Genomic DNA, 14,471 nt, shown 5'->3' with positions numbered 1-14,471 from the left:
TTTTGTTCTTGGGGACCTTCTGACGCTCACTACGCGCGCCTACAGCATCCGATCTGTGCACTAGAGAAAGCCATGAAAGCCGGAAGGAAGGATAAATAGAGACTTCATTATTGATAGTAGCTGATGCCCTAACTTGGTCTCTCAATGCCTTAAATACCCCATCAATATATTTGAGTATTCTCATTCTAACCCCATGTTCTATCAATCTATCCCCACTCTTATACAGAAGACATATATCCTAGGTTACTTTTCCTAGATGATTTTAAGTTGTGCTCTTGAGGAACTAGGAATCCTACTTGTTGTGGATGGGAGCTTCGAGTGTAGGATAAATGGCTAGAGTTTAGGGGAATAATGACCATGATGGCCATATAAGGATTACTATGAGATGTACTTATTGCCAAGGGATCCACCACCTAGAATCATCTTTCTTATTATTGTATTTGTATAGGGTCTTAACTTGATCCCACCAATATTTAGCTTGGGTTCTCTCCTTCTCCATGCTAGTCTCATTGATAAAAGTTTTATTAGATTTCAATTTTTATTTTAAAAGGAAAAGAAAATTTGGGGAGGGGAGAAAGCGAGAGAGGTCTGCTTAAAGTCTAGGATTCTTAGATACATTGTGATTGGTGGGATACTTGGAGGATGCTTTGGGTAAAGCACAATTGCATATATATAGAATTCTTGGTATCCTTTGTGTATTCTTTTCTTAATCTTTATTACTTTTTTATTACATGTGTGGTGTATTAATTACTATTTGTTTGTTATATTCTAAAATTTGTCAAAGAAAGAGAGAGATAGAGCTATATGTGTTAATCCTAAGTTGTTTCTAAGTCCATAATTGAGGTTTGTTGGCAAGTAGAATATGATAGGCTATTAGTGGTAATCCCCAATCTATTGTATAGTCAATTGTGAAGTTTCTTGGGGCAACTGGAAAGTGGTAGAGAGAGAAAGAGAGAGAGATATAGTTGTTAGTGGTAGTCGCAATTCTATTTGTAATAAAGCAAATTTAACCTAGGCTTAGGAGCTAGACACATTAATTAGGGTTAGCTATAAATAGTGGATTATGGCCAAATGTGGGGACCTTTTGATCATTTTGAAATACAACTCCTTGTGGAGCTCTTGAGGTCAAATCCTCCCACCATTCATGGAGGTGCATATCCATGTCCACCCTACTTGGAGGTGAGTATCCTTATCCACCATTGTAGAAGGTGAGTATTCTACAACAGCTTATCATCACTTGATTCTCAGCATACCATCTATTTCCCCATTTTTACATCTCATATGGAACATGGATCTTGGCTATGGAAGTAGCATTTCTTATTATTGTTTGCATTAGATGTTAGATCTTGTGTATTTTCTTGTATGAGATGTCAGCTTTATTACATTGGTATCATAGCTTTGCTTTGATCCAAGGCAGGCTTTAATTCCATCATTTTCATGATAATGATTTGGCTGGGGAGGTCATTTTCATGGAAGATTTGGTTACAAACATCATTTTTGTGTAACTGGAGTTGAAGTCACAGTTACATGGTTTGGTTTCTACTTGACAGTGACTAGTCAGGTTGCTGTACTACTTCAAACCATGTTGAAGATGGTGGATCTTGGTAATATCCAGTGGGCAATGGTGGGCTCCATCCAATTTTAATAGGTCGTGGCTCAATTTTAGCTCAAAAATGAAGAGAGATGGACAAAATGCAGGTAACTTGAGTTGAGGTTGAGTTTGGTGGGGGTTACTTTTGAGAGGGAAGGGTTTGCTTTTCAGACACAGTCTTTCTCTCTCCCATTTCAAGCTCCCTTCATACTCCATAGCCAATATCTTGCTTCCAACCATGGCTCTTCCAATGACAATGGACTCCATAACTTGGTTCTTGACATCTTGACAACCTATAGAATAGAGATTTGGCTCTATTAGCCTTCCTATTACTCTCTTCATCACATTTAGGACAGCAGCATGAAATGTGTCTGTTCTGAGATGTGCCATATCCTTGTTCATAGATGAGCTCTATTGTTCAAATGGACCATGTTTGGTAAAGTAGGAGAGGTCAAGGGAGAAAATCCGACCATGAAGAAGTGCAAGCACAGAAATGAAATCAGATTCATAGCAAGCTTTTGCAGATATGAAATAAGCTGACCAGGGAAGCGCAAACAACAAGTCACGCCACTCATAGTAGCTGATATGAGATGATTCAGGTCACCGAAGGTAGGTGTCACTAGTTTCAAAGTTCTGAAGCATATGTCATATAGAGCTTTGTTGTCAAGAACCATACACTCGTCGACATTCTCTACGAGCTGATGCATAGATAATGTGGGGTTGTATGGCTCAACGATTGTGTTTGAAACCTTCGGAGAGGGGAAGACCAAGAAGGTGATCATCATCCCGTGTGGATACTCCTCCTTGATCTTAGAGATAAGGAGAGTACCCATACCTGAGCCAGTGTCCCCTCCCAGAGAATGGAAAACCTCAAAACCTTGAAGGCAGTCACAGTTCTCAGTCTCGAGAATGGCAAACCTCGAAACCTTGAAGGCAGTCATAGTTCTCAGCCTCCTTGTGCACAACATCAAGAACGGAGTCAATGAGCTCCGCTCCTTCCGTGTAATGACCCTTGGCCCAGTTGTTACTGGCACCGGACGAAGTTATCAAGGCGGAAGCTATAGTAGAGCTTGTGAAAGAGCAGCATAAGCCAGGGAAAGATCCGCTGGCTGCTGTTGAGAGAATCATAGCCAAAGCACAAGAATGGGTAGCTGCAGAGGCACGAGATAGAGCTGCTATTGAAAGAGCTACAACAAAGGCTTGCAAAAGAGAAGCAAAATCCAGGGAAAAATCCGCACATAGAGGCTCATGAAAGAGCAGTAGAGGAAGCCAGTGCAAGTTGACAGGCAATAGCCATGTCTGCAATAAGAACTGTGACTGAATTAAGGATCTAGTCAGGAATAAGAATGTGCAGAATCCTGTCATCTACTCCAAGACTTGGTGCATCTAGTTTTGACTGTGGAGAACTTTTTGGAACACACTCGCATATGAAGATGATAGCACCTACTATCTATTGTGCATCCAATTTTCTTTAAAGAACAGTCCATAAGCTAAAGCCTCTTGACAAAGGCTTGGGAGATGGCAACCTAGTCCTTGGATGCTCATAGCTCTCATTTGTAACATCAGAAGGCATAATGGAAGCGTCATCATCTGTATCCCCATCATCACTGAACTCAACGCCATTATACCTGCCCACTTCCCTTGCATTACCTAAGGAGAGCTTGCCTTTCTGTATTGTCTCCTTCAAATCCACCAGATCTCTATGATTCTACTACAAGAGTGGCAACTTTTCCAAGGATTGTTGCGAGACAACATTCTCAACCTCCAACTCAATCCTTCTTTGAATTTCTTCCTTTAAGATTCTTGAGGAGGCCTAGAGAGTGAATCCAAGAACCTTCAACAACACTTTGGTTTCTATGGAATGCCTATACCTCACAGGGATTTCTATTAACAAAGACACGAAAGGCCAAAGAGCACTTCACAAGGGCAGAAGAATGTTTTCAACAAGTTTTTGATGTGTAACCTAATAATGTTTTGTATAGGAAGGTAGTGGAGATGTCTGCAAAGGCATCAACTATCCATCAACAACTTCAAATGCAACTAAGTGCTTAGCGAGTTGTATTTGACTCACCATTTGAAAGTATCATTTACATTGGTTTCATTGTCACTATGGAGAGCATGTATAACAGGGGGTATAGACATGTAAGTGTGAGACCTATGCTCAATCAAAGGGAACAACCTAATCATCAGCATTCCTATAGACATCAAGTGCATGAAGGGCATTGTTCTTATGATGATAGATCTCATAGGTATTCTCCTTATGGTCAGCAAGAGTATGTAGGGAATTACCATATGGGGCAGCATTCATATGATCATAATCATGGTTATTTTCATGAGACTGATGGCATCAACCTTATGCAAATGAGAAAAATATGAGAGCAAATGATGCCTATGGAATACACTATGCAGAGTACCAAGGTCAACCAGCATACGTTATGGATAATCATTTTGAAGAAGAAGAACCCATCCATCCTTTCTCATTCAACAATGTACATGGTACCTATGTGTCAAGTCGCATGTTTGAGGATATCACTTCAAAAGGGTTTTGTTATAAATGCGGTGAGAAGGATATTTGTGGTCACATAAAGGTATGCAGGGCAAAGCATGTTAAAGTATCGGCTGTCCTAGAATTTCCTACTCCCTATGGCATTCAACGAAGACTTATACCTCACCAAGCGTTGAAGGAAATGTGTCGGCAATTCATATGCTATAAATGTAAAGAACGATGGACTCCTAGTCATGACAACTACTGTAGAAACAAACATTTTGCTACAGCCATTGTTTTGGAGGATTCAAGTGAATATAAAGAAGGGGATTACCAAGTTCAACAACAAGAGTTTTATGGAGTTGAAGTTGAAGACAAAGTTGAAAATAAAGCTGAAGATAAAGATGAAGATGAAAATGAAAATGAAGATGAAGATGAAGATGAAGATGAAGAGCAAGAGGATACACATGACAAAGTTGATCAAGAGTACATTAGTGTACAACAAGAAGAGCAAACTCAAGGTTTACATATATTTCATGATGATGGTGAAGAGGATTATGTTGATCATATATGTCATGAAGATATTGAGGCATCACATGAAGATATTGAGGAAACACATGATGGGTTCTATCAGCCCATTGACAACTTTGGTATGCTACAGCCAATAGAAGAAGATGTTGATTGGAATGCATATGGAGATGTACATGAGAAAAATGTTTGGGATGCATATACTTTTGATGAGAGTATCAATGAAGACATGCCTTATGATGATGATGAGATATCTTTTCCCTATGATCCGGGTAGTCATGATGGAGATGATTATCTCTTTCCTTTTGACCCGGGTGGTTTGGCATTTATGGTTCATGACAATCCTACTTCTCTTGATGGTTATTATCTCGGTATTCCATATGACCCGGGTGGTCTTATACTAAGAGAAAGTCATTTGCAGCAAGGCATCCTGCATACAAAACTTAATGATACTTTGTTCTCATGGTTTCTTCATGGTTTATATGGGAGAAAGGCTGAAGAAGATGGATTTTCCTGCAGAATACAGCTTGTTGTATTAAATTCCTCTCATTGAATTAAATGATTTATCTTTGTCAAAATCATGGATTTTTGCTTGGATAGGGTAGCCTACATCATATACTTCGATATGACATATCATTTGTCCAATTTGGATGTGTCTATCGAAAGTTATGCCTATTTTACTATGGCAGCCCGATTATGCCAACATGTAGGAAATTCACTATAGATTTCTTGTGGAGCTTCATCGATCATGGGATCTTTTCAGCCACATATGCTTTGATCTACTATTTCATCCATTGTATTCTTTCCCATTTTCTCAACCTTTTAGGACAAAGCTTCTTTAGGCCAGGATGGCTTGTAATAAAGCAAATTTAACCTAGGCTTAGGAGCTAGACACATTAATTAGGGTTAGCTATAAATAGTGGATTATGGCCAAATGTGGGGACCTTTTGATCATTTTGAAATACAACTCCTTGTGGAGCTCTTGAGGTCACATCCTCCCACCATTCATGGAGGTGCATATCCATGTCCACCCTACTTGAAGGTGAGTATCCTTGTCCACCATTGTAGAAGGTGAGTATTCTACATCAGCTTATCATCACTTGATTCTCAGCATACCATCTATTTCCCCATTTGTACATCTCATATGGAACATGGATCTTGGCTATGGCAATAGCATTTCTTGTTATTGTTTGCATTAGATGTTAGATCTTGTGTATTTTCTTGTATGAGATGTCAGCTTTATTACACTATTATGCTCATAACTAAAGCTTATTGGTAAGTGCACTAGTAGAGAGAGACAGAAAGAGTATGTGTGTGTTGTTAGTGGAAGTGAGAGGTCTCTTATGCTCATAACTAAAGTTTGTTGATAAGGGGACTGGTGGGAAGAAGCAAGGGACTGTTGATAAGGGGACTAGTGGGAAGAAGCAAGGGACATATGTCTCCACAAATGAGCTATCCCTCTTGGCCAACAAATGACTAGTTCATGCTATGGCTCTCATTTGTGCTAGCCATAAATGATCCATTCATCATGTGCAATCTAGGAACTAAGGTGTGCTTATGGGCTTGGTGCATAACATGTCCATCTCGACCAAGATAAAGTTGAATAGATAGAAACAACTCTAATCTTTAGAATATTTTAAATGAATCAATATTAATTTTTTAATGATTTAAGCATAATCAATCAATCATTTAATATTTAAACATTAAATATCAAATGAGTACTTAACATTACGATTTTGAAAGAAAACTTTATGTCAAAACATTAAACATTTAGAATACCATATTAGAGAATTTGGAAATTTTCCTAAGTCCCAATTTCAAATAAGTGATAAATATTTGACCATGTGGCTAAATCTTGATCCATATTTGAAAGTGGGATTTGGGAAGGTAGCTTATATATAGCATTTAGGATAAACTCCACCTTTATGTAAGACAACAAGATGTGATCATGTGGTTAAATAATAAAGTTATTGGGAGTTCCCAAAGTGCATGGAACTTCCCAAATTTCCTAATATAATGTTTTAGTAATAAATCATTAAATATTAAAATGTAAAGAAAATGGTGATTAATAATGCTACATTTAGAGCATAAAGAATATACTACATTTTAATAAAAATGTTTCATGCTTGTGGGAAAACAGGGTGAACTGAACCATTTTCCCAAGGGGAAATGCCACATGGCAAATGTTTCCCCAAAGGGGAACGTTTTGGATAGGAAACTCGCTTTGGTTCCTTCTTCACACTTTTTTGCATTTTTTTTCTTGCACAAGGAAATTTTGGGGCATTTCCTAACTGATTTGATTCCTATACATATTTGGGACTATTATTTGTAGGTCCCACCTTCTTTATGAGAGAGGCAGTAGTGACCTAAGGATACACAATACTAGGTGGTCTAGAGAGGATGTGCTCATAGGTACAATTTTAGGAACCCACACTAAGATGTGGATCTTTAATACATTGGACACATCCATAATACTCTGTGTAGTACATGTATGGGGGCCCAAGCCAGTGGATCACTGCAGCCAATCAGGTCGATGGAGAGACCACTTGCATCCATGATTTCTAAGATGCTCAGATGTAAAGCCTTGGTTCCACATGATATCATCAGAATTGAGCGAGCATCCAAATTGATTGTAGTAGAGTCCCTCACCACTTCTGCCTCATATGTACATAGCTTGTGGAGATCTACCTATACATAGATATGCATTGCTGGCCTTGAGTTCACCCGATAGCTTGCCAAAGAGGGTGATACTTCATGTTGGTATACATAGATGTTAGCCTAGTTTGAGTTAAATGGCTTTAGCATGGGTAGGCTACCCCTCTTTAAGTACTCTCTTATTGCACCATCTCTTACCTTGAGGAGCTCAAAGATTGCGAAGGGTTATGAAGATGGGTCTCACCTAGCTTGACACGAGTAGGACATGGATGGCACCATTACATGAGCTAGGGACAAAGATGCCTTTCTATAGAGAGCTTCATCTCCATAGTATAGATTATGGATTTATTAAATGCCTAAGATACATGGGCACTCACTTGTCACATGGGATCAGATGTGCTATTGGTCAACTATGTACCTTTTCACACCATATACAAATTGAGATTGGCAAATACAAATCCATCCCTCTATACGAGAACATATACTAGATATGTTAACTAGAGTTAGAGAAAGAGGAGCACTATATTTGCCACTACCTAGCATACTATGAGATAAGAGGGCATTTCCACTCTCTATTTAAAAATGGATTTGAACCACTACCTAAGGTCATTGATCAATGGTGCCTTGGCCTCTACTTCCTTGAGATACAATGGGATAGGGATGTAAAATATTATACGGCGCAGCGAACAGAATCTGAGAAAGAGATAGAGAGTACACAACAGATAAGAGGAGAATCAGTAAATTCTTTAACTCCAAACAACTGATACAAAGATGGCTCTGTCCACCCGTGCGCTTCTACTCTGTGAAGCTTAGATGGCGATCTAGACAGAAGATAGGTGAAGAGCTTAAGGCTAGCTAGAACAACAACTCTGACTGGGTGAAAGATGAGTGATCGATGGTTGTGAAGGGGTTTAGCTTTTATAGCCTGCGAAGGCCATGAGGTTGGCCTGACCGACCTACCATATAAGCCTCCACTAGTCCGCCAGGGAATATTCCCTTTACCATCGGGCCACCAGCTTAACCACTCCATCTATCCCAAAGATTAGACCCACAACAGTCACCTTTTTGCCATCCGGTCACATAGACCTCATCTGATGTACAAGTCAGGACTCAACCAATGTCCGGGCTCACATTTGGCTTCTCCTCATAATGGGGGCCTTACAACTTTGAGCACCATGGATCATTGGTAGCACCTAATGAGGGTGGGGCATTGATCATATCTAACAAGGGACACACTTCTCAAGAGTATAGTAGGTCCAAGACATTGAGGCCCTCTCCAAAGGTAGTTTACAAATACTTTGTGATCATCTACACATACATGTGGGACAATTCATCTTGGCTTATCTAGATGTCCTAAACCTTGGCACAAGCATCGATGGCACTTCCTTAGGCAAATATAGGTGTAATATTTTCCCAACAAAATATTAACGACTCTAGATCCCGCGCAAAAGCAGTTTGGAAAATTCTCCCGCAACAAAAAAAGAACCTTGGCCTAAGTGCTTCATCCTCGTGCATTATCAATACCATGCCCGTGTGGTGAATAGGAGACCGTGGTTAAAAAACGTAGCCCACCGTGGGAACACCCCTTCACAGGAAAAAAAGATATTGAATTATTTCCAATTTTTTTTAAATAACTCCCTCTCCTTCACCCGTTGCATGGCGGGGAGGGAGAGAGGAGTAGGTGTTATGGAGGGGCATGGGGGAGGGAAGCATGCACCCTGCCACTTATGTGGCCGCCCCACCTTCACCCTATATATGAACCCCCCCTCCCAAGCTTGAGGGGAGAGGAAGGAAGGGAATGGTGCTGCCACCGTCGTGAGGAGCTGCCGCCGCCAGAACTGCCGTGTCGCCAGGCTGCCGCTGCCATCGCCTTCATCATCATCATCATCATCATCATCATCATCATCATCATCATCATCATCGTCGTCGTTGTCGTCGTCGTTGTCGTCGCCATCGTCGTCGTCGTCGTCATTGTCGTCCTCATCGTCATCTTCATCTCCATCATCATCCTCTCCATGTCATCTCCCTGTTGTTTCGAGAAGCTTGGAAGCTTCTATTGAAGCTTCCCTAGACCTAGTTCACGCATACCTTCCTGGTTTTTTTAAAACCGTGTCTTGCAAGGCTTGTGTCCTACGCAGAGAAGGAAGTCTCGGGCAGAGTGACTTCGGAACGCGTAAGAGAGCCAAGGGGGAGTTCGCTGAGTCGAAATCTACTGTGTCAATGGCTCCTAAGCAAAAGTCAAGAGGAGCGCACGCGGGAGCTTCCACCCAAAGTACGAGAGTGGACAATGCCTTGATATTGAATGCCCAGGTTCCGAAAATTAATCCCCGCATGGAAAGGATGCATTAAACATGTTTTAATTCTCGTAGGGAAGCTTAAAATGCATTGGAAAATCTATATATACTTGTTCGATTTACAAAGTTTAGTTGCATGTTGAGTACTTGCATTTGCTTGCACTTCCGTGGTCAAGGGTAGTTGCATTTTTGAATGTATGATGCATAAGTTAAAAGATGAAATTGTGCGAAGGCGTCCTTGTTGCATCATGCCAAGGACAGGTCATATAACATATTATGCACTTATGTAATAATTTTCTGGTTGTAAGATAATCGTAGACGGTCATTAAATGATGTCTGAATAGTTGCAATGTATGGAAAAGATTTATGAACCTTGCAAATCACATGCGTTGATAGTTACATTCTAGGTTAGATTAAGCGATAAAGGAAGGATTAAATCAATGATGGATTCATGGCATCTGATCATGAAAGAATGATACACCCATGCATGGAGTTCTTTTATCAAGGTTTGAATGTATCTTCATTAAAAATACTAAAGCTTTGAATTCGATGCATCAACGTAGAGTTTATAAGAATAGCTCTGAATGTCAATCAATATCGCATAGGGCAAGGAAAAGAAAGATCACTATAGATCCTATAGTTACATAAAGGCAAAAAGTCTATGGTCTTGAAATTGCATATTCGCTTGGAATGACATCTCTTACATCTTGCAGTTACTTACATCTTTTAGAAAGTATTTGCATCTTTAAAAGGGAAGATCATGTTGGGGGTAAAGGCGCATCTACCTAGCGGCCCGTGTATTACTACACCGACAGTCACCGCCACTGCACACTGCAGGTGGCGGGCACCCGCTACCGTCACTTTATTCTTTATTCTTTTAGTGATAGTTTGAATAAAGGAAGGCCCGGTCACACATTGTGACTGTTGGAGTTCCCATTTCTAGTCTCTCCCTTTCTTGCTCTTGCTCTCCGGCCATAGCTCTCGAGTCCAATCTTCGATCCGTCGCTCCCTTTCAACTGGTATCATAGCTTTTCTTTCTGACTCTTGAGCTTGGTTTGTGGCATTCTTAGCATCCCATTGACTCCCTACTTGCATTGGGTCTCCTTCCCGACAGCGATATCTGACTCCTTTGATCTCCCATCACTCCCCGGCTTCCCGAGCACCTTCTCGACATTGTTGGGCACCTTCAGGGCATTACATCAGAGGTATTTGATCATTTTCTTCAAGGTTTACTTCAGTTCTTAGGTCTCACAGGTTGTAAACAAGATTGGGGCAGCCACCATTGAAACTCCCTTGCTTCATATCTCACTTGCCTTTGAAAAATACTTGCTAGAGCTTGTTTGAGGCCTTCCTTGGCTTTAACCGGACTCCTCCGAAGCTTGGCCACCATTTTTTGCAGCCCCAAGATGTCTTCAACATTTATAGTTGGCGGAATCATGTAGCCCTCCCATTCCCCCTCCATTGGCACTTGGAAAGGTTCCATTTCGAGCATATGAACATGCTTTGATGCTTGATTTTGATGGTTGATGTGTTGGCATAGCATTTGGACTGATCTAACACTGTTTTGGGACTGTCATAACAGTCCACAAGCATTTTATGGCAGTGTTACACTGACATTTGATGCTACAGCTTGTTTGGCATTGTCATTTGATGCCCGGTTGGTCCGTTTGATGCCCGGATGTTAGGGGAATGCATGCCTATTGTTTGGAAACCATTTGGAGCTGATTTTGGTGCTGAAATTCTCGGTTTTGAACATAAATCACTGCATTTTATTCATGTATACTTATGCCTATGCTTTTCGGGCTATGTTTCGGGCATATATGGTGATGTATTGACACTTGGGGCTCGACATAGAGCTTGGCTTTGATTCGAGATCGTTGGTTGAGCTTGAGCTCGCTTTGCAAAGCATTTGGATGCTCCATCTTGGATGTACTTATGGCATGTATGTTGCTTATGTCTGACCGGTCTTGAATGCTTAGCCTATGCCATTACTACATGCTAGTTACATTGTTTGGAGCCTATTGCTACTGGAGCTCGGTCTTGGCTTGACCTTGGATTATCAGAGCTTACTTGAGCTATTTATTGGCTTGCCATAGTTGTATCTTGGGATGTACTTGATGTCTTACATGCTTATGGATGCTACTTACGGATGCTCTACCGCCTACATGTTCGGGATGTACTATTGATGTATTGTCTTGGACTTATGTCATCGGCACTATTTCTTGCCTTGGCTTGAGCTCCTGAGCTCGTACATATGGCTTTTGTGCCAGTGGGAGCATTCTTGAATGCTTATCAGACATTGAGCAGGTGGTACTTTTATGCATTGAGCCGTTACATGCTATTGAGCAGTTACAGACACTTGAGACTTTGGGACTTCTTACCTTTTGGGATGATACATCATATGTCTTGGTTCATTGTATGCTTATGAGCTAAGTCTCAGTTTTGGATCCGTATCTTTGTGAACTGACACCTACTTGTGTCAAGTTTTGGTAGTAGTAGGAACACTTTGCCTTGTTGCCTAGGGGGTGTGCCTACTCATTGGCAGATGTATGTACGACATACTTGGGTATTGGATTCATGCTTATCGACTGTCATATGCTTATGCTATGCCCGCATGATGCCGGCTTTGGTCTTGGCAATATCCGATTGCCTTGGAATTTGATTTTGGAACTATTAGCTCTCGTATGGACTTACATGGATTTTTCATGCTAAAACACTCTAAAATGATGTACTTTCACTAGTACTTGGTGGGAAGAAGCTTTGGTTCCACTTTCTTTGCCATTTTTCCTCGATTTTGGTGATTTTTTTGTCATTTTCTGCAGTAAACAGCAAGCAGTTTTGAATTGTCTACAATCTTCCAGCCTGCATTATGGCAAGTTCATCCACTGATCATTCTATTTTCAACATCACAAAGCTTGATGGTACGAATTACTCTTATTGGAAGAGCCAGATTTGGCAGGTGTTGGTGCAAAAATCACAGATCAAATCTTTGAGGTTAAGCGGGCATCCACCTGCAACTATGCCAGATGAGGAATGGCTTGAGCTTGATGAGTTATGCAAGTCCACTATTGTATTGTCTCTCAGAACAGAATGACACTTGGGATTTGGTTTCCTTTCCTACGGGCAAGAAGGCTTCGCCATGCAAGTGGGTATACAAGCTAAAAAGTACCCCTGGACACCCCAAGCCGGCATACAAGGCTAGATTGGTAGCAAAGGGTTTTAAGCAAGAGCATGGTGTGGACTTTGATGAGGTCTTTTCTCCTGTGGTTAAGATGACCACCCTACGCTTAGTCTTGGCTTTGGTTGCTCAGCTTGACTTGGATTTATACCAGATGGATGTTAAGACGGCTTTCTTACATGGGGACTTGCATGATGAGATTTATATGGAGCAGCCTAAGGGCTTTGCAGAACCTGACAGGCAGCACCTAGTGTGCAAATTGAAGAAAAGTCTTTATGGCTTGAAACAGGCACCTAGGGAGTGGTATCATAAGTTTGATACCTTTATGCAGTCAGAGGGCTACAGCGGGAGTGCTATGGATCCGTGTCTTTACACGAAGAAAGCCCGTGATGGTTCTTTATTGATTTTGATACTCTATGTGGATGATATGCTGATAGCAAGGAAAGTTCATGATGAGCTAGAAGCTCTTAAGGCTTAGCTCAAGAAGAGCTTTAAGATGAAAGATCTGGGACAGGCTACTCACATACTTGGTATGCGCATTAGACACGATAGGCATCAGGGACTCCTCTACTTGTCACAGAGGGAGTACATTCATAAAGTCCTTGAGCGCTTCCGCATGTAGGATGTAAAGCCTATTGGCTATCCATTGCCTTCTTATGTGAAGGTATCATAGCCTGATTGTCTACAGACAGATGAGCAGAGGGCCGAGATGGCCAAGATTCCCTATGCATCCACAGTGGGCATTCTTATGTATGCCATGATAGCCACTCGTCCAGATATTGCCTTTGCAGTTGGTGTTGTGGCAGCAATATGCCTACCCCTGGCAAGAAGCATTGGGATGCCGTGAAGGGTATCATGATTTGTGTGGAAGAAGACAATGAAGAATGGTGGAGGAAAGCTTGTCCGGATAAGACCGGATTGCTTCCGGATGGATGGAGACATGAAGAGTGCTATTCTTGAAGATGTTGAGCATTAAATGCATGCTGGAAATCAGTCCCGTAATCAAGACCAAGAAACCGAGACCTGAAAATAAGTGGTAATGCTATTTTTATGAAGAAAAATGATCTTTTTATGCTATTTGCTTTATGAAATCTTATTCATATGGGATAAAAGTTCTTTATGACATTGTTTGCCATGAGTTTAGTCAGTTTATGCTCTGAAAATCAGAAAATATAAGGCTACATGACCGGAATTAGTATTAAAATACATGAAAACACGCGTTTTAAGGGTAAAATTGGATTTTTTTGCTATATAAATGAGAAATATGATATGTCACACCAACTAAATCTGAGTTTTTACTGTCAATGAACCTAAGGGCCATAGCCCACAACCAATTTTCATTTTCAGTCATTATTTATTAAAGAAAATAGAGAAAAATGACCAAAAAGGAGAAAAAATGGGTTTAAAATTAGGGATAGGAAATGGACTGAGGAAAATTAGAAAAAATTATATCTATGTTTATGCAATGTATAACGATGGCAAAGCACGAGGTTGGCCTCGGTTTGTCCGCGTTTCTATGTTTTGTGCGTATTTATCGTTCTTTTAAAAGGGAAAAATGCATAGAAACCCTATCTAACTGATCAATGATGCAAAATGCTAAGAGTTGGATGAAAAGGGGCTGAAACATTGAAAGATAAGAAAATATTTTATTTATGCATTTGTGGGAGCTTTCGCTCAACCGCCAAGACCCTCAGACCGCTTATTGTTTCAAGCGTTCCAAGCCGAGCACTAATAGCTACC

At 40.7% G+C, this 14,471-nt stretch overlaps 1 pseudogene; it reads right to left on the bottom strand.

Moving 5' to 3' along the window:
* Positions 1-1,989: 1,989 nt before the first annotated feature.
* LOC148039401 (tubulin beta-2 chain pseudogene) lies at positions 1,990-3,214 on the bottom strand (annotated as a pseudogene).
* Between the last annotated feature and the right edge of the window lie 11,257 nt (positions 3,215-14,471).

This window comes from Lygodium microphyllum, chromosome 2 (genome assembly GCF_053477565.2).
Source record: "Lygodium microphyllum isolate KBCC chromosome 2, Lygodium_microphyllum_v1.1.10, whole genome shotgun sequence".
Taxonomy (NCBI): domain Eukaryota; kingdom Viridiplantae; phylum Streptophyta; class Polypodiopsida; order Schizaeales; family Lygodiaceae; genus Lygodium; species Lygodium microphyllum.
Note: the sequence above shows the minus strand (reverse complement) of the source record. Positions and strands in the feature narration are given on the sequence as shown.